Consider the following 22473-nt stretch of genomic DNA (forward strand, 5'->3'; position numbering starts at 1 on the left):
ACATTTCGACACGGATAATTCGCAAGGACAACCATCGCCTCCTCTGCCTAACCAATCTTCTTAAAACTAAAATACTTTCCAATTCAGCACCAAATCGTTCAATCAAATGAACCTACCTGTCGAGAATTTGACCAGCCAATTAATGCTACTCAAAATACACTGGGAGCATAAAAGCCAAAGTGAAAAGTCGAAAAAAAACTCCAATTTCCACTCTATAACTGATAATTCGCAAGGACATCATCATCTATCTAACCAATCGAATGAACCTATCATGTCATGAATCTTCCTATCGAGAACTTGACCAGCCAATTAATGTTGCTCAAAATGCACTTAGAGCATAAAAGCCAAAGTGAAAAGTCGAAAAAAAACTCCAATATCCATTTCCTAATTTGCAAGAACAACCATCGTCTTCTCTACCTAACCAATCTTCTCAAAAATACTTTCCAATCCAACACCAAATCATTCAATCAAATGAACCTATCGTGTCATGAACCTACCTATCGAGAACTTGACCAATTAATGCTGCTCAAAATGCACTTGGAGCATAAAACCCAAAGTGGAAAGTCGAAAAAAAACTCCAATTTCCACCTCTCTCTACCTTCCCCCCTCCCCACAAACTTTCGACCGCGACGATCGATCCAGTCTCGAATGCTAACGTCGGTGCACCGATGATGGAGAAAGGCCGTGGGGCAAATTGGCCAGTGAAACGCGAAAACGGTAAATCTCAAAGGGTCCGGCGTTACCATCGGATTCTAAGTTCATCGAAGCGAGCGAGGCTCGATCCGCGGCGGGAGAGAGAGCCGATAATCATACGTTCATCCGGAAGTCGGAGTCGCTAAACGGTCAAAGGGTAACCGGGCCGAATGATTAAGTGGCTTACACAATCTCGCTAAACGGGCCCCGGAGCCCGAGAGACTCCCGTAAATCAATGGAACGCTGGAGGAAATGAGGGAACCACTAATTCTGTCCGTCCACGTGTGTATACACACTCTCACCAATAACTTATCGGACACTAACACCATAATACTCGAAAATACTGGGCGACTTTGGTATATTTGTGGTAACTGTACAAGGGCTATTTTATCAAAGGTTTACAAATTGATGGGAATTTAAGCAGTGTTCGTGGAGACTTTTTGGAAATTGTATATATTTTGTTGAAGAATTTGATAGTGGTATACGTTTACTTCTTTTCTAATTTTATCGTTAGTATTATCAAATATACTTTCGAAAGATGTAGGCTTATGTTGTCAATATATTCTGAAAGTCAAACAATAAATATAAAAGTTGGTGTATAAAAATATCGATTGAGGCAATTGAAGAAATAGATGAAATAAGATAGAATGAGATAACTCTAATACACCAGCCATGACGCGTGTCTATCTCCATTATGTTTCAATGGAAACTTAAATCGCTCGTTATCTTGATAAGTAAATATCAACCAATTTTGCGTTTTGGCTTCTAAAATCGATCCTTCAAAGCCGTCAAAATATATCTTATTGATTCCGTATATTTTTAAACGTTATGTAAAGATATAGTTGCAATAATCATAATTAATAAAATCATTGTTCTGTGAGAATGAATAAGTTAAATGATTAATACATTTGAATATAAATATTCGCTATGATCATAATTACCAATTTCATTTACATTACTATCTATCTATCCTCTTCTAATGCGTAGCATTATACATCCACGAACGCAATAATAGTAATTCTAAGTGTATCCAAATGATAACGAGAAAAGATATATTACATACTAATACAATTTCAAATGGAACAATACCTACAAAAATGATTGCTAAATTATCTTATTACGAAATTGAAGAAACTAGGATGGCAAAAATTCAAAAAGACATCGGTCGCTTTCACCTCGAGCATGATCAATATATATCACGAACAACTTGCACCTACAAATTTACGCGAGTATAATTACCGAAATCCAACAAAACGAAGAAATGAAGAATAATCGTTTATCGCATAACAACACCATATTTCAAAAATCTTATTAAACATAACCCAGATGCAACATCGATTATACCCGGGATTAACTACCGGCCCATGACTTATGGACGGGTCTGTACTCTGTGTACGGTAGTACACCCATAGTAACGTCTTTGTGGAAACGTTTCGTAATGACAAATCGATCGCTTTGTAAAGCCGGTGCTTACCAACGGGGTTTACGACCCCGGCCACCGTGTCGTCGATTTTTAATCGTAAATTTCGGCTCCGGCCACACACGCTAGACCACACGCGTCGCCCCTTGCTCCGCGCACTGGTGAGAAATTACATTTTTATATGCGTAATCATCGCCCAGTGCAGCCTGGACACGCAACCGGTGGTGGTGGAGGAGGAAGAAGGAAAAAGAAAAGGACAAGGAAAAAGAAAAAGAAAGGAAGAAAAGGAAAAGGAAGGATATCCGAAATATGCGTGTATATATGTATATATATATATGTGTGTGTGTGTATACATAGAGAACGATCCAGCGTCCAATCGAGCTTCCGTTCGCCACATGTCGTTTGCCCTGTTCGTTCGAGTTTTGAGGCCGGTGGGGGGAGGGGGGAGGGAACACCGCGAATCCTTCTCAGGACCTTGTTTTTACGATAACGAACAAAACTGGCGCACGTGTGCGCTCGTTAGCACGGATAACAAGGTACACCTTTGCAATCAGCGGCTCCTTGGCGGCGGGGCAGGCGCGTTGAAAAGACCGCAGCACGAGTAATTATGAGGCTCGCGGGGATATCGCCAACGTGGATGGAACGGACCGAATCGGATGTCTAACGAGCGTGCTTGACCTCTCGGTTCAACTTGGGAGGGATATCAAGGAGGTTTCTCCGGATATTTCTTTTCCCCGTTTTTCTTCGTTCCTCCTTTCGTTTCTCGGGGAGAGGGAAGGGGGGCCGTTTTACGCGGACACGAGCGTTTACGTTAAATTGGAAGAGATTTCGGTAACGAGGAATTTCGTTTGCATGATGTCGAGAGACGTTTTTTTCTTTATTCCTTTTTTTCTTCTCCTTGCGAGATGAATATTGGAGGAGAGGATTCCTCGATGTTAAGGGGGTAATGGGGAAGATGTGGGATATGAGGAGAGGAAGAATGTTGGCGATGAGAGGCATCTAGGGCGTTACGCCCTAATCATTTTCGATATTGCAAAGGTTTTAAATTATTTTGAGAAAGATGAGCAGTTGAGTTCTGAAATTCCAAGGGAAAAAAATTTTTATTAAACAGCGTCGAATGTTTCCTTTCTCCTTTTTTTAAGGTACAAAATCGTAGATTTTGTAAAAATTCATCGATAAAAATTAAATTGCTAAATGAAACAATTTTTCCATGATGAAATTTCATCTTGCTATAAATGTAACGTTCGTTTATGAAGCTTACGTAAAAACAGTTATAACTTTCCATTTCACAGTTTGAAAATACTACGTGCTATGCTCGTGAGAACGAGAGGGTTAGCGATATAAACATTCTCCTTGAATTTATTTTATCGTCAAACTGAAAAAAAGAATATATATATATATACACTCCACGAACTCTACATCGAATTAAATCTCCTTCGCGATCCTCTACAATTCTTTTTTCTTCTTTCAATGGAAGAACTAAAAGAGATCGAAGATTCTACATCACCGAGAATTTCCCCAGCCGGAACGCGGCATTATATATCGAACTTTCCATCGATCTTCGGCATTGAATCCACTCCCGCCCACGCATCACTTCGCCTCGAAATAATAGACACCTCGGGTCCAATCCCCATTTCAATTTCTAACGAGCGTCGCGAGAGTCGAGTGATATCCCCTCGAGAGGCGTGAATCTCCGCTTTCACGGTTGTGTCGGCACCGTGAAGGCCACGGAAATGAAGGATCCACCAAGTTTCTCACGTCTGGTTGACCTTCGACCCGTCGAACCGTCGCGTGGGCCGTCACTCGTTAAAGTTAATACGAACTCGCGACAGTGTGTAAGCCGCTCGTATCCCTATTTCCCTCTCTCTCTCGCTCAACCTATATACATATACGTGTATCTCTCTCTCTCTCTCTCTCTCTCCCGTTCACAAGTCGACTCAAAGTCCACCTTCTTTTTTCATCTCGAAGCTTCGACTGTCCTCGTCACTTTATCCATCACCTCTTTCTCCTCACCTCGAACAAGCGACACGATCGTCCTCCTCTCCTCTCCACCGGCTCAACTTCTTTTCGCTTCCTCGCCTTCCGACCGAGCGAAGAATTATTCCTTCTTCCCTGATTCCGTATGCATCGAATTCATACGGCACGTTCGACTCTTCTCCTTCCCCCTCCTCCCCCCCGGACATCGTGTCAGTCGCTGTGAAATTAACGCGAGACCAGTGACAAATGTCCGTTCCACGGAAGGGAGAACGTACCACCTTTCGATGTAAGCTCGTTCCCAACGAGGTTGTCGGTATCAATCATCGTGTCCCCGTAATCGAAATTACTCGTTCCACGGGTTGTACGCGTTAACGTTACCATTAGAGGAACACACGGGGAATTAGCCGGCGATTAGTGTTCACGGGATGTGAACATGCATAGATGTTATTCGGTTTTCAGGGAAATAGCTTGGGGAGATTAATTGTTGTTGTTACGTTGGATTATTAATGCTTAATGGTTAATGCAACTTTCTAATTTTCATTTTTGAACTTGTTGGAACGGAATGGAATGAAGAAGGAAAGTTAAAAATTTGAGAAAATTGGTAATTTTTGATGCACTACTATTGTTATGTATAGAACTAGCTTGAAAAGAGAACATTTTGAAATGACGAGTCTTTCTTTCAATCGGGAGAAAATATTCGAGTAGAAGAAAATCGTAATAAATTTCATTCAAATAAAAAGATCTTTTTTTATTCATAATTTATTTCATAATTCATTAAATTCCTAAGAAACGTTTTCGAATGAACGAGAGAACGGGTTCTTCTTCGAAATGGATTGCAAATCGACGAGCAAGGAAACGGCATCGTGGTGAAGAAAGTGTCAGATATCATGGCGGCCATATTGTTCTACTCTGAGAGAATTGTTTCTGCGTCGTGACTCGATGCGAGCCTCGTTGTCACGGCTGTCGTTTTGAGGAAGGAGAATATTAAATTAATGCCGGCTGCATCGATGCCCGCGTGCACGAGTCCGTTTTCTAAATAAGTTGTGCAACCAGCGTGAATACTCGGCCAGCGCAGTTTACACTTGGTACAATTGGCAAAGTTAGGTTAAGTTTGATTGACGCCTGTCATTTTGACAATTCTCAGGCATCGATGTAATTTGTAACGTGTCGTAAAGACACTTTTCACGAGTTGAAATAGAATAGACTACGTTGAAAGTCGAATACATTGTAAATCATTTTCTCTGGGGTCGGACTGAAACTTGAATTTTAGAGGATAAAAAAATTTGTATAATTCTTAATAAAGAAAGTTATTATCAATATCTAAATTAATTTTTCCAAAGAAGGGTTTTATATAAGAATTAATAAGTGATGGAGAAATTGGAACTTGTCGATACATCAACGTTATATAAAATATCCCCGGATTAACTTTGAAACGAGATGCAATCGAGTGTGCTAGAAGTCGAATCGAGGCTATCGATCGAGCATTCCGCCCGAGAACACTTCGATATTCGGATTAAAATGAATCCCCCGATAAACTTTCATTCTTTGCAACCTCCTTTTCTTTCAAATAAAACATTAAATACACTTTTAAATATTTGACCTGGCAAACTTTCGCCCATCCGATCCCTAAATTTATTTTCTCAAAACTTTAAAAATTATTTCATATATCGAAAGATCAACGAGACGAATTATTACTGATAATTAATATCATAATGAATTTGCATAACTGCCCGAAAAATAATCAATAGATAATTTAATCTGACATTAAAACATCATGTACCTAAATATATATGTGCATAAGTGATTATAATTGGCAACGCAATGCCATTCTAGAATTAACCGTACCGCATGACCTTCTGACTATTTTCGAGGCCTACTGAAAACTTTCTCCAAAACAAACTTCTTAAAACGTTTTTTATCATTCCCTTCCTGTAAATTTCCCGATTACGTTTATGCAAAAAAGTACGAAACGTAAAGAAAAAGAAAGGTAAGATAAAAATGAAAAATACGTGAAAGAAGGAACGAAGAGAATCTTGATCAATTCCTCTCGAAAAGAGTATTTCGAGAGAGAAACCGACGACAAAAGGAGATAAAAGTTACTACTATTACTCGAAGACAGCAGCCACGGACATCGACGCGATCCTGGACCCCTTTGGGCCCCGTTCAACGGCGCAGGGTTAGTAAGGTCATCGAGTGTGGGAACGAAATGGCACGATGACGACGATGACGCCACCGCGTGACGTCACTCTAAGATGAGGGAGAGGGCAAAGAAACCGCTCGAAACAACTCGTAAATCGGAATGCCGGCATGTGAGTCAGCCTGTTCCGGTATACGGCAATGAGTCGTTCCGTTCATTCCCGGCCGCCCTTCTAATTAGAGCAGGCTGAAAATAAACACGAGTCGTTCGCTTTTAATTGCTACGCTAGACGTTGCTCTTGCCATGTCGACTCTCTCTCTCTCTCTCTCTCTCTCTCTCTCTCTCTCTCTCTCTCTCTCTCTCAGAGTCGTTGGCGACAGGCGCGTTTAATTACGTTTCCTTCCCTCTACCTCTCTTCCTTTCCCCTTTTTCTCTATTGTACTTTCATTTATCGGTGTGACCACGAGGTCTCCGTGGAAACGAGAGGATTAATCTCGCTAAACCCTTCCTTTAAGTTGGTTCAAACTTACACTTCGTACGATCACCTAACCTACGTTTGTGTATTCATTGTGGTTCGATTATTCATTCGTGAAATTCGTCGAATAAATAAACGATAGATCCTATCCGAGCCTATCCAGGCCGAAAAAAGAAATCCCACGTCGAATATCCATCCCACCAGGCCCCGATACGATACAAAAGCTGCGAAAAGGCGGAATGGCGGCAATAAAAATACCGAGGCCGGCTCCGTGTCATTCCCGGGATTCCTGTTTTATCACTCAACCCGTTCGTCATCCCGTGCATCCCCGCTAAAAACGATCCGAAAACGATCGAGGCCCGGCCCCGTAGCCGCGAACCGGTGCAGGTAAGCGCAATTAAAAAGGAATACCATCGTTCGAGCGGCAAAAATCTTGGGGCTCGTTCTAATACCGTTGTAGAAAGGAATTGGGCGTCGGCCGGTCGAAGAATTCCAGGCATCGTAATTACAGGAACACGAGAGAGCCACCCCTTCGCGAGGGGACTCGCTCCCCCTCCTCTTCTCCGCCCTGCTCGATCGCAGCGCCGCCTGTGCGAGAGCCTGCCGGTTATAAATATCAATTATACACTTGGTAATTCCTCGTATTAGCATAATTCGCGGGCGGGAAAAGGGAATTTATGCCGACCACCCAGTAGCGGCCGAGTGGACGCCCTTCGCGGGCCATTCAAGTCGCGGTGGAAGAGGAGGAACGCGAGGCGTGCGCGGCCGCCACGAGGAGAGGACAACACCGTCCCATGGAAATAAGAAGCGGATGGGGATGGGGGGAGGGCAGAGAAGATGAAAGAGGGGCGGCGATCGTTAAAAACTCTTAAACGGGAAGATTACACGATTCAAGGATGCAAATTGCGGTGTCACCACGTGTGTTGCACCACGGCCGTGTGTATGACCCGTAACCGGGGCCCTCGGACGTAATCTGCATAATCGTTTCGTCAGGCTCGACGGTTGATTGTAGGCGGTGGACACGGCGAGAGGAACAGGTGGCGAAGAGATCGATTTCTCCTCGAGGATGGCTACTTGAGGTAATCGTGACCCAAATATCTGGAACATACATTGACGAAGTTGTGATCGTTTTCTAAAATTGATTTGAAAGAAGGCATTGGATGCGATCGAAATTATTAGGTGTCGGACGATGTCTTTTCTTCTTTTTTCTTTCTTTTTTTTTTCTTTTTGGAAGACGAGGATAGAAAGAAAGGGAAAAAGTGGGAGAGAGCGTCGGGCCCCAGAGTGTTGGCGTAATTCTTCGAGGTTTACATACCGCGGCCGTAAAATTTGATTATCGCCGGACATTTTGATATTACACGCTGTTTTCTCGATATTACACAGTGGTACACGGCGATTTCGTGGCCCATGCCGTGTTTTTTGCACCGGGCCCCGACCGCACTGGCGAAATCAATTTACGGTAATCATTTTTCGACAGGCGGCTACTTCGTTCCGATTAATTTATGGTAATACGCTTGGCCGGATCGATTTTTCTTCCGCGCTTTTACGTTCTTATTAAAATCGATTTCTTCTTGAATGCCCAGCCTGAAAAGGTAACGATCGATGATCGTGTTTGCCGTATCGCGAAACTCCATTATAACTACAAAGTGTTATCCTTGATACATTCGGATCGATAGGCATTTAGGTAGTGCGATCGCGAATACCTTTGTAATTGAATATTTTCGGATACAAGGTGTACGAGATGGAATTCGGGTGGTGTAATTCGGGGAAATGTTCTGTATTTCTCTCAATTTTAGAGAAATTGAATTCGATTCGATTCGAATCGAGAAATTTATTTGAAAATGTATAAATTTATCGTGTAACAGAAATTAAGTTTAGAAATTTCTTTACGGTAAATGACTTTTTCTTTTTAATATAAATGATACATTGATCATTAAAACAATTTAAAACAATTTTCCTCTTACCCATTCTTCATAAAAAAAAAATGAAAATCAATTTAAGTCTTACGAAAATTCACACATCCAATATTTTCCAACGAAAGTACAAAGCAAGAGTGCGTAAAAACTTTCATCGTTCATCATCAAGAATTCACCGATCAATCATCGAATCTGATCCTTTCCCAGACATTCAACCCCCCAAAAAATCTCCATTTTCCAACGACTTCTATCCGCGTGTCCAATCTTATATCTTCCATACACATAATCTCAACAGTTACATTCCAGTTTCCATTTCCAGGCAATTAGCATCTTCGTTCGTTCACCGAAGACCACCCCTTGCACCAATATTTACACGACAGAATAAACAACCCCCGACCGGAATCCTTTCCTCTATCGGTTTTTTCCTCCATCAACGACGACTCTTCCGACCCTTTCCCTCGAAATTATCATATTATTTCTATTAGACAGCTCGCTACCCACAATTAACGCGGACGTATCACGAAATTAACGAACCGAAACCACAATGCAGAAGAAGGAAGACCAGGGCTATATACACGGAGAACCATCCAAGAGAATATCCCTTTTCTCCTCTCCCCTATTCTTTCTTCCCCTCTCGAATACTCTTCTTCCCTCGAGTCTAAACCTGTTTCCCCGTCGAAAATGGGGTGAGAATCGAGGGACTATAGAGGATGTATCCGAAGAAAAAAAAAGAGAGGAATAAACAAAAAAAAGAAAAAAGAAAAGAAAGGAAGAAAGAAGAAATGGAAGAAACGAGTAATCCTCGTGTGTTATCCGTAGAGGAAAAACGACGAAACGTCGGTAGACTTTTTACGAAAAATTTTTTTGTCTCCAGAAGGAAAGAGAAGGTTCCCGCTAATTAATGCGCGACGTTCGGCGTAGATAATTGGAATTATGTGAAAAAGGCTGTGTCGTAAGGCTACGTGGAGAAGAGAGAGACAGAGAGAGAGAGAGAGAGGGAGGCGAGAAAAAATAATGGAGGGGAAATAAAGGGACACGTTGTCGTCACGTGACTGACGTAATTGACGATCACGCGCGAAACCTGTCGGTGTAATTGAATTCACCGGCTTCGGGCCTTTTTTTCGCCGCCACCATTCGCGAACGGGCCCCGAGGATGTGCAGGGACCGTTGGCGGGGGAATTTCGAAGGGACCGGGTTAATGAAAAAGCTGTACAGCGTGTACACAAAGAACGTTGCCTCTCTGCTGGTTTGTCTGATTAATTAACGAGTGTACAGGTCGACGCCCCCTTTGGCGTTAATGCTGCCTCCTTGGACGGTACCCCCTTCGTTTTTTCCGTTACGAGAAGGTAGTTTTTTTGATAAGAACGAGTCGGTTTCGACCGGTTGAAATCGAATGAATTGGAAAGGAGATAGGATGTAAAGGAGTAAAAATGTTTGTGAAAGTATTGAAAGTAATTTTTGAATAATTTAAAATCGAATGATCCTTTCCTTTCTCCGCCAATTTTCACGTTCCTTCGGAATATTCTTATAACTTTTAGAATGGAACATCTTACAAAATTCCCTCCTCCCCGAACCTAAAATTTTACCCCCTTTCTAATCCATTTTCCTAATCCATCGACTAGAAATATCGAACGAAAATAAAGAGAGAAATAGATAATCTCGATTTCCGCTTTATCGAAATGTTATTCGATACATTTCTCGCGAAATTCTCCCTCTCTCTTTCTCTCTCCCTTTCGAAAACACTTTTCCTCTACCCACTCGTCGCATGCACTCGCGAAGGTTCAATTTGGTTTCGCCGATATGGTTTCACCGCGCCTCTAATCGCTGCTCCCCCGAGTTCCTCTCTTTTATTTTCTGCGTCCACGCCGGCCGTTAGCATAATCGATCAATTTCCATTCCGGGGTCCGGGCAATCGGACACACCTGTAACACCGCCGATCGGACAACGGGTGTAACTCTCACGCGGGTCGCGCCGCGTGCGTTTCCACGTCGAGATAAATTCACCGGTTCCGGCATACTGTAAAGCGGCGCAATAAAATTTACATAACCGTGCCGTCGATTAGATACGTCTACGACATACGCCACCACCCCGCCTCCGTCGTAGACGATCGCTCTCTGCGGGGTGAGACGTCACGCCAGTGACTCTCAACTTGGAAATTTTTGCTTCCCGTTTCTTGAGACGAATTAATTCTTTTTCTTTTTTCTTCCTTCTTTCTTTTTTTTTTTCTCTTTCGTCGACACTCGTATTTATTTGTAATTCGTGATTGTTTGACGATGAGGAAACGTTTCAAATTTCAAAGGATTTTGATCAAGGATTTTTAAAAATTTAAGAGTGTAAAGAAAAAATTTATATTCGAGAGTTGAGAGTTTCCGTTCATTTCCATCCATAAAAATTTTCGCGTTATATCCAATCCGTAGGAATATTACGTGAATTTTTCAATATCATTAATGAAGTTTTTAGAAACTTTCTTCACCGAAAGAAACAATCAAATTGAATAATTTCTAATCTAATTAAATAACTTTAAAAAATATTATTTAAAGAACGATGAAAATTGAACTAAAGTTGGGAAACTCTGCAGGTATCGTTTATGGAAACTGTCCAGCTGTTTTTAGCCGTCTCGGCGTGAAACGTGTGAAACATCTTGTAATGTTGGCGGTGTGTGATATTGCACTTTGATGATCGTCTCGTACAAACCAGGGAACCTGGTATACCCTTGTATTTATGAGAAAGAAACGTTTCCGCGATACGCTCTTGGCAAATTGCTGGATCGTGAAAAGAATGCAGAAGAACTGAAAGTTTCCTCTAGACCAGGTTTTGCGTCTGAGAGCCGGTGTTATAGAAATAATCGCGTTCGAAACGCGTGCAACGTCGTTCCGCAACGTTATTCGCGCCAACACGAATATTACTTCATCGATATTTCATGGAAAATCGGGAATATCGCCGGTAACACTGCAGATAAAACGGAATTTCTCGGTTAAAATTAGAAATAAGTCGAGGATTATCTTTGTATACGGCGTGAACAAGTGGTGTAAGGTCAGTGAATAACAGTAGAAACGTTAAATTTCCTCCTGTCAGGGAAATATACTGCCCTTAATGGAGAACGATTCCAATATATCACAGATTAATAATCTCACGTTCAACAATAGCGCGAATATTGGAAACGGCGTACGAAAACGGGAAATATTTATTCTCTGGAACAACTGTTTCGATTTCTATTCAACTACTTCAATTTATACATCCTCGTTACGATTAATCTTTCTAAAAACACTTCCTTAAATCGATATTAATTTTTCTCCAATTAATCCCCAACGTTTTCTATTTTCATTGCAACTGAGCGCTCACCGAGTTCACTCTCCTAGTTCAACATTTCAACCAATATTTGTATGTATTATTTCTAGCAATTGAAGCCCATCGCTTCAAAGAGAAAATCACCACCATCGATTCAAACAATTCATCATCGATCCAAACTTTTATTCTCCCCCCGTTGCACCCTTCTCAATATCCAATCAAAGCCCAAACCATTTGCCGCATAATTTCCAGAAGAAATCTCACGCCCAACCTCGCCTCCAAGTGCCTACTTACATTCCCGGCCGAGGAAATACAACGATCCTCGCGATCCCCGCGTTCGATACGTTTTACAAGAGACGTAGTCTTCCCGACGGAAGAAACGGAGAGTTGTCCCCTTCCGAGGCCCTCCCTTTCAGATAAATTCAAATCCACCTCCCCCGCTAGTTTCTCTCCCACGAATTAAAAAGCGACATCCACCTCCCCTGTTCCTCCCCTCCCCCTCTGAAAATCCTCCGCCGGCTAGACGGGTCTTTCAAGCCCCGGGCTGAATAAAATTATTATGATAAGACCTCGATTAATTTCAGCCGGTGGAACTCCGGTAGTCGTGGGGCGGCGCGCGTAAGCCAAGCGCTTCTCCCCCTCTCTCTCTCTCCTCTCGTTGAATAGGCCTTTCAAGGGAAGAGGGACACTCTCCATAGACATTCTCCGTTTCCGTCGCTCTAGAAGGAACGGCGGCGGCCACCGCTCCTTCTAAAAAGGAACGGCGAGAGAGGAGAGATCCTTGAATCGTGAGCCGGGCTCACGGTAGACGGGAGGCAGAATCGACGGTCATTAATATTGTCGGATTAAACGGCCGCGCGCATTAATCCGGCAAACGAAGACGAAATCCTATTTCACGTCTGTGCGTCGCGCGATCCCGCGCGGTGGGGGAGGGGGGAGGGTTGCTTTCTTCTGTTTCGGAATGTCAGTTTCATTAGAGGGGCACCCGGTGATCGAGAAAACGATCAAAACGAGAGGTGGAAGAGGGAGGATGAATGGCAGGCAGAGTTCTATCAAAGGGTTTAATTATTTTTGAACAATCGTTAATCATTCGGTTTTTCTTTTTTTCTTCTTCTCCTTCTTTCCCTTTCTCTCTCTCTCTCTCTTTCTCTCTCGAGTCTTTTCTTCCCCTCCCCTTCGTTCTTTATTCGTTGCTTTCAGTAGTGGCGTTCGCGTAGAGGCGTCGGCGTGGAGGTTGTTGTTGTTGCTCGGGGAAGGGAGACGCGAGGTTGGTAATGATTTTGGGCGAGATCCACACCTCGCTTCGAGAACGCGCTTTAATCGACGCGCTCGCTCGTAGGGGAGACCCTCTTTGTTTCGTTTCACTTCAAAGGGATATTTGGTGGATGCTGGTTCGATTTGACGAAATCCTGTATTCGTAAATTTCTTCTCGATTCTCTAAAGACGAATGTCGATGTACGAAAATGCGCGTCGAAACTCGGATCGTATTTTATTCTAAATAAATAAATCTCAAATACGCGTCACGAATATACAAACACCCGAACGTGTTTTATATAAATTTGACTCATCGAGATAAACCTCAACGATTCAATGAAAGATTCAACGAAAGATCCAATTTCGAGGAAATCTGGAAATTATTGTTACCAACCTTATATAAAACTATACATAAAATTTATTAGCCGCTAATAAACATGGAAACACGTATCGAGAATATACGAACGTACGAAATGGAACAACGAAGCGAGCACGGGTATCGAAATGGTGGGATATCGCGTATCGGAGAGAACGGAAAGCGAGAAATCGGTTATTGTAGGAAGTAACGGGAGAAGGAGAGAGAGAGAGAGAGAGAGAGAGAGAGAGGGAAAGATGGTGCAATAAGAAACGCGGTCGGTCGGTCGGTCGCGCGACACTCGGTCCCGCTCGTCGTTGTGCGCCGACACGGTCTAGGGTACCCAAGCAGTAAAAGTAATTCGCACGTCCTCCTGCTATAAAGCGACGCTGAACAATAAAGTGTTTACGGAATTAATTTTACTACTCGAATGACGAGCGGCAACGAGCCCGGCCGGAGTCCCAGGTAGAAGAAAACGAAAGCGTCGAATGGAAAGGCACGTCTCACTATGTGTTGGGACACGTTTGATTATATTCACCAGGCTTTCTTATGCCAGCTTATGAAATTGTTACCTGAGATTTTTCTCTTCTTTTCACGGTAATCGTGCAAAGAAACTCGTGTAGAGGCGAGAAAGTATAAAGTGTAAGTAATTTCATTGTTTATTTTGAACGTTGATTGTTGTTTGAAATGGTCTGACAATGTTGATGCTGAATCATGAAAGTAACTGTTCGTAAAAAAATATATATAAATATATATATATATATACGCATATATACACACGTACACATAGAAGTATAATGATGATTAATCTCTTAATCAACTCGATCGGTTATCGTTGATATTGTTATTGAACGATGGTTAGTTCGAATAAATTGAGAAACGAAACGAAAGAGGAAAGGATTAAAATCCTTTGCTATTTGCATACACACGTTTTATTTATCTCAGGCGAGAAAAGCTGGATAAAAATTCCGAACGATCAACATTCCAATTCCATTATCATTCAAAACGTGTCTTAAATTACAGATTATGAAGAGATCCGTTCGTATTCGACCATCTTTTTTCTCCCGATATTTCTCAATTTATCCGATCTATTGGAGGAAGCCATTCAATTAATCATCGAAATATTATTTTTTTTCTTTTTTTCCTTCATTTAAGCCTCACGTGGGAGTTTTCTAATGACGTTGTTGCGTAGCTCGGTTCCCATCCAGAGATCGGTCCGCGATCGTGATTACGTATGGAAATCCAACCTAGGTGATATCTCGCACGTCATAGAAAGGAAGCCCACACTTTCTACGCACGAGTTCAAACGCGCACACGCGATGTATGAAGAAAACCATCTTGCGAATGTGATAATCTAAATAATAATTCTACTCCAACGATATTTAAATCTTCTGTATTGGATCTATTTAAAATTTAAAGAGAGAGAGAGTGTGTAATAATCTAAATAATAATTCTAATCCAACGATATTTAAATCTTCTGTATTGGATCTATTTAAAATTTAAAGAGAGAGAGTGTAATAATCTAAATAATAATTCTAATCCAACGATATTTAAACCTTCTGTGTTGGATCTATTTAAAATTTAAAGAGAGAGAGAGAGAAAGAAAAAAAATTGTGCGCGTCTTCAAAATTCACAAAATTCCGAGAGAAATTATCATCGCGGAGCGAAATGTGTTTTTCATTGGCGCGCTTGGGAATCAAGGTGTACACCGCCATTAAAAAATCGTGGATTTATCGAGAAAGGGATCGAGCAAAGCAACTACCTAGAATTTAATTCACCGCATTTCTTCGACTGGCGAATTCGATAGCATCGGCGGTGCATGTTCAACTGAAACGCACGAGCCGCGTCGATTACACCGCGTGGGCGCAAATTACAAGCGAAGGTACATCCACCATCCGTTGAAAGGACGTCGATTCCTGCCGACAGTGTGTTGCAATCCTCTTTCTCTCTCTTTTTCTCCCGGATATTTCTTTCCTCCTTTTTCTTTTTTTTTTTATTTTCGACGAAGCTGGTCGCGATCGGTACGTTTCGAGTCGTGACATTTCGAATTCTCTTGGTTGGGTGGAAAAGGCTTTCTAACAACGGGAAAATAAACGATCGGCCGTAGGAGAGGCGATCTTTGTTAATTGAACGTCTCTCGATCGTCGCCTTCGTGTCGTGAGAGGTGGAAAAGGTGAGAGACACGCGTTCGAAATGCCATGGATCCGTAAGTAAATAAGTAATAACATTAAGAGAATCACAATGGATTCTTGGGATGGAAGTGAAAAAAAGGATGACTCGCTGGTTGGAACGAAAGTTGAATTATTAATTTTATTACGTTCCTCCATGAAAGATCATATTTTTCAAATCCTCTTCGTATGCATGTTACCGAGATCACCCATTCCTTTCGCAGAAATTTTTTTTCACTTTACCACTAATAAATAATCAAAATCTTATCTATCTTCTAAAATTTTCCTACAAAACCTGTAAAACCTTAAACACGAAAATCGATGCGCAAAAAATAATGTACACTTTATCTCTCGAATCACCAGCAATTAATAATATAACAACGCTCCTTTTTAACGTATTGCTCGAAACACAAGGAATAAGGCTCGATCGAAATTTTTGCCAACTTTCGCCTTCGTCCCTTCGTCTCTCATCCCGTCCTCTCTCGTTACACCGATACGACATCCTCCTCCTCCCTCGCTCTTCTCCCCAGCCCGAGAAAGGAACGAAACTCGCAAACCTCTTTCCCTTTCGTTCGACTCGCGCCGTCACGCGAGAGAGAATTTCTCGCGAGAGACGTCGCCGCTTCCAGTGGACTCCATTTCCACCGCGCGAATACGGCCACGTCGGGAGGGAGAAGAGGAAATCGCCGCGAGGCACCGCACGATCCACGCCGCAGGAGTATCGCGTTGCGGCCCACGTCCGAACGAGTTTGCTCGGATGCAGAGCGGGGCCGGTCGAGCGGATTTCTGCCGTCTCGCGGCGCGCTCTGTTCAATTTGCACTTCATTTGCTTCAGATCGGGTTCCCCTCTTTTTTGGCACGCGCACATGCGGACGGAGGGTGGCGTCCCACACGGATCTCCCACGAGAAACGCGGCCGGATTCCTTCGCAATCGGATAACCCAGGCCTGTCCCGCGCGATCAGCGTTATTGACGAGCCTCTCCGATAAAGTAATAAGAGAAAATTGCGCCCCTCCCCTCGTTGCAACGCACACGATGTGGCGAGCGTCCTCCTTCGGACGCTTTGTCGGACGTGATAGAATGGCTGATCGTGGGAGAATTTTTTTTTCTAGCGGCGAAAAAGAGTGAATCTTGAATTTAATTATTGTTGGACCACTCGAAAGTCGTACGGAGAGAAAGTTATAGTTTTGTGAACTGTGAGTCAGACAGGGAATTCGAGGAATTTTTTTTTATATTTTCTTTGTCGATAGGTCAGTAAAAGTTAATCGATATTTAAGTATCGATATAAAATTGTTTTTAATGCTCATTTTTATGTGCTCATTGGAAGATGGAAAAGGTAACTTCTGTGACTGTTAGAAATTGAGAAATAGTGGCGAAATAGTGGAGGAGAAGAATTGGTTTTTTTTGAGATTCCAAGTCTGGATATTTCTGGCAGGAGCAGAGGTGCAAAGAAGAACGAAACGAGTTCGGAAAGGAATTTACAATCGATGCAGCGGAAATGATATTCCTTTTTGGCGAATGATCGTGGAAGAAGAATTGCATTGGCTCGAGGAAGAAAAAGTTGAATTAAATAAAAAAAAAGGAATCGTCGTGTAACGATCGGACGTCAAAACTCTCGTAAATTCTTCCCTCGATTGTTATCGAGAATACGTCAGAAAATGCAATTTTCGTGATCTTGTTATCGCGTCGACCTCGTTTCTCCGCGTTCCATTCTCGAACGCTTTCACAAATATGAAAATCATTCGTGAAAAACGTGAATATTATTATCGTGACGTGAATAAAAAGAAAGAAAAAAAAGAAAAGAAGAGGAATAAGTTTGAATCGATCGCAATTTAAGAAGTTAAACGATCGGAAATTTCTCCTCCTTGCTTTCCTTTATGTTCTTTTTTTTTTTTTTTTCCTTAAGAATCTTGTGTTCATTTTCGAAAGTAATAAACTGTCGGAAGATATTAAAGTAAGTAAACCGAGATCCGGTTTATCTTTGGATAAAAGAAATGTATTAATGAATTATTTAATAACGTGGATAAATTGATTTCTCGATTGTTTCGGTGAGATTCGTCGGTGTATATATCATATTGTCTTACAATTTGATTGATCATATCGAATGATTCGAATAGAATGATACAAATAGGAAAGATTATTGAAGAGAAGAGCATATATCAACGATGAAAATAAAATATAAATATGAAGAACATTCAAACATCTCTGCTATACGTAAAAACATAACCTTACTTCCTCGAGAAAATTAATAATAAGAGAGTTCAAGATGGATCCAAAAAATTGATATTAATTTAACATCTAATCAAATCATCAAATCAAAATAACGATAATCGTTCCTAATAATCGATCGAAAAACTTCCAAGTTTTTATTCAAAATCGTAAAAATCCTCCGTTCAAAAGATAATACATCTACGGTCACACGACGGCGCGTGCCGTTGTCCTCCTATCCATCGTTTTTAAAGGGTGGACAGAGAATAACCCCTCCGAAAAATACAACACGCCACAAAAAAAGAAAGAAGGGTGTATTCGAGCGGGTTAAACAGAATGGATCGTTGATCACCAATAAAAGGGTTCACAGAGAGAGAGAGAGAGAGAGAGAGAGAGAGAGAGAGAGCCGGCAATTGCGTTCCATTCGATCCTTTTTAACCCTGCCACCGCGACTTAAGCTGTGTCGATTGTCGATGAAAGGGTGAACAGATATCCGCAACCCTTTTACGACACCCCCATCATTCTCTTCACAACAACAATCCTTCTACCATGTATAAATAAGTGAAAGTCGAAGGATGAGTGGAAAAAGGAGGCGAAGACGATGAAAATAAAGGAGAAAAAAAGGAAATGACCTTGGCGTCCAAGTTGCAAGGATCGACAATCGTTTTATGATAGAGAAGATAAAAGTAAAGAATCGTAGTTAAAAAACTTCCCTCTGTTGTCAGAAGGGTTTACAATGTGTTCCCTTCCTCGCGATTTTTAAACTTTTACCTCTTCCTTAAAAATTTTTCCCTTACCTACACCCCTTTTACAATCCTTACAATCCTTACGAGTTCTGATCCCTTCCCCAAAAACGGCTTATGCTTTCTTTATGGATTTATTACCAAACACCATCACAGTCGTGTACACAGTCTGGCAACCTCGTGAAAAAAAGAGAGAAAGAAAGAAGGAGAGGTTCAAGGAAAAAAATATGATAGTTTGGAAGAATCGTTGTGGTTTTCGAGTTTATTGCTATATTGTCACGTTCAACCCCTACCCTACGGTCACCCTTCGACGAAACTCCTTATTTTTTTCGTTCACGAGCCAAACGAGTAGCTTTATGGTGGCCAAATCTTTCCTGTCGAAAGTGTGTACCCCTCGTGATGGGCAAACGAGTCGTCGTTTCATCTTTTACCTGTCTTTTTTCAATGTCTAGATGGTTTTTTACCATCGATCGACGATGTGGATTTTTTTTTTATCTACGAAATATTTTCCTTTAAATTTCGGAAAAATTTATTATCATTGATCAAAATTGACAATAAAAAGGATATAATTTTAAATATGACATATATTTTCAATATTCCGATATCAAATTTTCAAAATTTTAATCTTAGATTTTGCATGCATATTCCAGGTATGCAAAAATTCGGATAAAAAAATTTGAATAAGGATTAAAATATCTCGTAAAAGGAAAAAAGAAAAAAAAGTAATCCGTCATCGTTGACAGCACTCTTCCATTTCCATTCCACAGTTACACGCACAACTAAATATGCAAAACTGAAATGCGTCATCGGTGAGAAGGATACGCAACAGCGCTCCGTGAAATCAACTCCAGATATTCGTCCACGGCTCATCCGGCCGTAAAGGGTACGGACAGGCACCACCCCCCATCCATCAATTTTACGACCACTATTTGCAAATTTTCTCCAAAGGCTTAGAGATCACCAAGGCCGTCAACCGTCTGCGTTTTACGATTTAACCCTAATTAAAGAGGTAAACGTTTCGTGTTTCTGAGTGACCGTTGGCCTCCGTTAGTTTCTTTTAAATACAATATTTGGCAAATATCGTTTGGCAGTACAAAGCAACGAGAATTTTCAGTTACGTCGATCGCTCGTTTCTAGAAAGTTTTGTCATATTGTGCTTATTGTTTCATTCTATGCGATAAATGGAATAAACTCGAACGACTCGATTTGCAATAAAAGAATTGGCAATGAAAAGAGTTACGAGAATGAGGAACTACGTAAATAATTTATCCCTTCGTTCGTGATTCGAAAAATTCAATTTCTTTCTGATTTGCATATGCAAGTAGAAAATGAATAGAACGAAAGAATAATTTAATGAAAAATGATTCTCATCAGATTTTTACTAGAAAAAAAAAAGTAAGAAAAAAAAAAGTAAAAAAATAAAAGTATGAAAGATAAATTTTTTTTTATAAATAAAAAATTATGAATCTATATTTAATTAATATATTTATTATAGAGGATAAGTTGGAAAAAATTGGAAGCGATTATTTGCGTTTTACGAGACAATTGAGAGTAATTTTTTAGATTAATTGACGGAAATGACAGATAATAATTACCTCGATTATTACACGTAATAATTTCACCCAGCTTCTGTAACCCTTTCCTTTCATCCTGGTGACTATTAACCAAAGATGCAACCCTTTCACAGATATCTGGTTTTGCCAATTATCACGGTTCAGGGTTAAAATGACCCCTTTCATCTCTGAGTAAATATTATGTTTCTCAGAGATTCTGAATAATTCTTAAGAAATTCAAATTTTCATTAAGATGTTACGTATATGTTATGAAATATTATGTTATGTAAAATTAAATTAATGATTAATTGATTTAATACGACTCGTAATTTCTTAATTCTAAATAATTTATTGAAATATTTCTTTATATTGCTCATACTGCAAATATATTGCCAATATTTGATTTATATATTGCCAATATAATATTTGGACATTATTTTTATATAAATGAATATTTATATATTTTTATATAAATATTTAATCAAAAATTTTGTTTTCCATGTTATTTTTTATAAAGCATTCATACTTTATTTCATAGAATTTTTAAAGTATGACACGTTGAAAAATTAATAACGTGGAAATAAAATATTCAACGAAATTTTAAAATATTTATATAAAATTTATTGCATACCTATAAAATATTTCATCATATGCATTTAAAATATTTATCAAAAAAATGGTATAAATTTCTTGTATCGATGTAATAATAAATAAATTAAACAAATTCAATAGATTTTCTCTTATTCATAATATTAATAAAACAAACCCAATGGCATTATTATTATGTTGTATATTATTACGTTATGTTATTATTATTCATTGTGTCAACAATTTCAACAAAACTGATTTTTATTATCAAATTGAATCTCTATCCAATTTCCTATATATCCTATTCTATCCTATTTCTGAAATAAAATTTTCTATTCTTAACAATCCTATTCACTATTTTTCTCAAAAAGTTACAAGAAGAAAAAAATTTTCTTCAGATTGTAAAAATAACTAATACTGACTGCAAATGAAATATGTTACAAAGTAGAACTTCTCACCTTCGTTTTATTTATGCTATTATACTTTAACGAAACTACAAAATATACAACAATTTTCCATCCTCGGCAAAAACTCAGAAAGGTTGGAACAATCTTTCTAAAAAACTAAAAATCCTAAAATTCGTCGTTCGAACCAACAACCCTTTCGTATCTCTAACGATAGCCAATTACTCAGGTCGAATTTTTTTCTCGAACATCGACGAACCTTTTTTCGATTCATCAGTACAGTTTCGAAACGACAAAAAAAAACATTTTTTTCTAAACGAGTACGCGTTTTTTTTCGCGAAGCATTCCACGCGTATTTATCGAAACCTTCGCGTTTTTTCCACCCTTTTTTCCTTTCATTTTTTTTTTCATGGCAAAACGTTTGAGAGAGAGAGAGAGAAAGGAAAAAAAATGCAACGACGTTTTCCAGGGCACGGCTGCTGAAGTAATTTTTCGAGATTTATTTTCGCGGATGACACGGAGAAATACGACTGTGCTCGTTACTTAAACCTCCGTAAACACGATCATACCGTGACTTCGCCGAGCCAAAATGTTTACTACTGAAAAATGGTATCCTGCAATTTTTCGTTTCACCTTCCTGTTGCTTTCCTTCTAGTTTCCTCCGGCTCGACTTGAGAAACGGTTGCGGAAATGCTGCTTTTAATCCCTTTCTCGAATCAACTCGTCACCGCGCAAACAATTCTTTCGTTAGTAATGGACTTTAGATGTGGGGCTTTTAATCGCTGGAATTAAGAGATAGGAAGTTAAATTCTGAATGAATGATAAAACAAGATTCGTATCGTATATAAGGAAAAGGAAAGAACTTGAAAGAGTTAAGATAATGAAAATGTAAAGAATGGAAATTTTTCTTTTTCCAGTAATATTAAGAATAATTATAAAGATATGCATTTGCAAAATTTTCCGGCCAATATGTTCTATATATATCTATATATTTCAGGTAAATAAGAGACATTATGAATTCAGTAGTAAATATGAAATATTTGTGGTAAAATTCGTGTACAATAAATCCCGAACAAACTTGCTAATAAAAGAACCAAAGATGACTTATAATAAAAAAGTGTTTCATCGCATTATTATTATTCAGTATTTTATCACGTTATAATTTCTTTTTTTTTTTTTGGCACTTTATCGTTCTAAGCGTTTTAAATTGCGAAAAACTCTTTAAAATTCCGTTTCAAAGCGCAATTCTCACAAAATAGATATTCCACGGTTTATAATTATTCAAAAAGGAAAAC

The 22473-nt window shown here is 39.9% G+C and overlaps 1 protein-coding gene across 3 annotated transcripts in view; it reads right to left on the reverse strand.

Moving 5' to 3' along the window:
• Positions 1-22473, reverse strand: part of LOC108004018 (uncharacterized) — a 340152-nt gene that overhangs the window by 29592 nt on the left and 288087 nt on the right. The gene's annotated exons all lie outside the window — the stretch shown is intronic.

Source organism: Apis cerana, linkage group LG13, assembly GCF_029169275.1.
Source record: "Apis cerana isolate GH-2021 linkage group LG13, AcerK_1.0, whole genome shotgun sequence".
Lineage (NCBI taxonomy): Eukaryota > Metazoa > Arthropoda > Insecta > Hymenoptera > Apidae > Apis > Apis cerana.